The sequence below is a fragment of the Oryza sativa genome, chromosome 6, assembly GCF_034140825.1.
Source record: "Oryza sativa Japonica Group chromosome 6, ASM3414082v1".
Lineage (NCBI taxonomy): Eukaryota > Viridiplantae > Streptophyta > Magnoliopsida > Poales > Poaceae > Oryza > Oryza sativa.
In genome coordinates this window covers 12,318,178-12,320,453 of record NC_089040.1, presented here as the reverse complement: position 1 = coordinate 12,320,453, position 2,276 = coordinate 12,318,178, and the positions used below count along the sequence as shown (strand labels likewise).

General features: G+C 42.6%; 1 long non-coding RNA gene across 1 annotated transcript; it reads right to left on the bottom strand.

Moving 5' to 3' along the window:
* Positions 1-330: 330 nt before the first annotated feature.
* LOC107281356 (uncharacterized) lies at positions 331-1,858 on the bottom strand. Its single transcript, XR_001546664.3, has 2 exons — positions 1,609-1,858; positions 331-672 (listed from the first exon to the last, which is right to left on the bottom strand). It is a non-coding gene; the product is annotated as an uncharacterized lncRNA (long non-coding RNA).
* Positions 1,859-2,276: the final 418 nt, after the last annotated feature.

The following is a 2,276-nucleotide window of genomic DNA, read 5'->3' as shown; positions in this document are numbered from 1 at the left end:
ATATACTAATATGAAAATACTGCACTGATCTGAAAAAACATGCTTACAAATAAGGATATTGTATTGATCAGTTCAAAGTACTGCACTGATCTGAAAAAAGATAAGTTGCATGAGCGTAAGGATGCTGAATAGCCAGTAGCCATTTTTCCCAGCCACAACTTTCGGCACAATGCATTTCTGTTTTGAAAGCAATAAATGAGAGCACAATTTACTTTTATGTCTGGAACAAATTATAAACTGGAAAAAAAATCAGAAATGCATTTGTTGACCAAGAAAAAGTTGCAGCTAGGTATTTTGCCAAGCCCACACCTAGCTAGTACTCTGCAAGTATATTGGCATATGGCCAACATAAACAATTCATATAGATTAATTCACGAGTATATGGCAGTCAATACTTCCATTGTAGCCTAAAAACAAACACATAAGAAAAGAACAAATCGATATTTATAGTTTTCTGGCATGTCTGACTTTAGACTATAGTTTGTCCCTTTGCACGATTAGACCATCAACCGAATGATTAGCTCCACACCAAATCACCCAATCCCACAGAATCGGCAGGGAGACATTCAACGGAGGACAAGACAGAGAAAATGGATATCTCGACAAAGGGAGAAGACAGCGGTGCTGGTAGCGAGAGGTAATGTCAGGGTCTCCGGTCGCACAGGAATGATTCTGAAAAAAAAAGACCGCTTCATGAGAAAATTGACCATTGGTTGCTTAGACAAGTTCCCTACCAAGTTACTCTTGCCGAGTTCTTGGATGACCTGACAACAAAAGCAAGTGGCACAAAGTATCCTTATAGAGTGAAAAAAAAATCTAATTCACCTATGCACTTATTTGCTTCAATATTAATGCTAAAACCGATCCATCTAGCCACAATTTTTGACAAACTGATGAACTGAAATTCCTATGCACTTATTTGCTTCAATATTAATGCTAAAACCGATCCATCAAGTGAGACTTTTTTGACAAACTGATGAACTGAAATTTTTTGATTGAGACTGTTTGAGATAAAATTACAATCGAGAATTATTAATTGATGATGCTTTTCTAATGTTATGAGTTGGAGTAATATCTAAAAGATCAGGTCAACATGACCATGACCTATTTATCCTGATGGTAGAAAAACATTTTCTTGAGGATGTAGGTATGTATCATAAGTTTAGAATTGCTATTACACGCCATGGGATCATATCAAGAATGCTTACTTAAAATTGCAGCAAAACCAAGAAAATAAGGGGGAAAATAATTAATTCTGCATGTCTGATGCTTCACAAATTCGATCATATTGTCCATATGGAATATATGCCCAGCCCAGGATTGATATGTTATTTCTTCAGATGTAACATTGCACTTGTTCTGAAGCTATTATTTGTGGGGGTTATGTGGGTGATCGCTTACGTTAATGGACACATCATGCCCAACTAAATCCATCTATGGGTTTTCAATTCTTGTTGAGAACACAGTACATACTTGCATTGATTTAAAGATAACACTGTCTCAAGAGAGAGGAGATTCAGCAGCAGTGTTTTGCATGCAATTCTATGCGTACGGTAGAAGAAATGGAAACAAAAACACACTTCCATGAGAAAAATGAATGATGCTTACCTGGCTAGCGGCGTGGGGGCGAGGAGTCATGACGGACAGAACGCAAGGGCGAGGCGGGGGCTCAGTCACCGTGGTGACGAACCCGCCGAGGAGCCGCCGGGATTGGGGAGGATGGAGCGAGAGCGTCGTCGGGGGCCGGCTGCCGCGATCCGGCGATGGTCGAGGAGGGAGGGAGTGAGGCGTCTGCAGCGCTAGTGATGGGGCGCGGCGATGGGGGGCAGGGCGAGGTTGGTTGCAGAGAGGAGGGGGCGCGGCGATGGGGGGCAGGGCGAGGTTGGTTGTAGAGAGGAGGGGGCGCAACGATGGGGGATTTGGGAGCGACGGTTTTTTCTCGCCAAGTGCGGATTGCGATGGGATCCGGAGGAGCGTCCGATTTCCTGACCCCATGGTTAATAGGTCGCTTGTTTATGTTGGCTTCACCATCACCACTGCAAATTTTTTAAGTACTAGTAGAGATAACACATGGTCATTAATATTGTACTACAGTAGCAGTTTGAAGTGAAAAAGAAAAAGCAGAGAACACACAGAGGACGACGGGGGACCAAGAAATGACTCGAAAACAAAGGAAGGAAGGAGTTTCCCACCAAGGCACTGTGTGCGGTCTTCTTGGTTGTCTTGACTGTCCAATGGGTTTGTCTCGTGGATCTCTGTCGTCAGATAGATGTTGT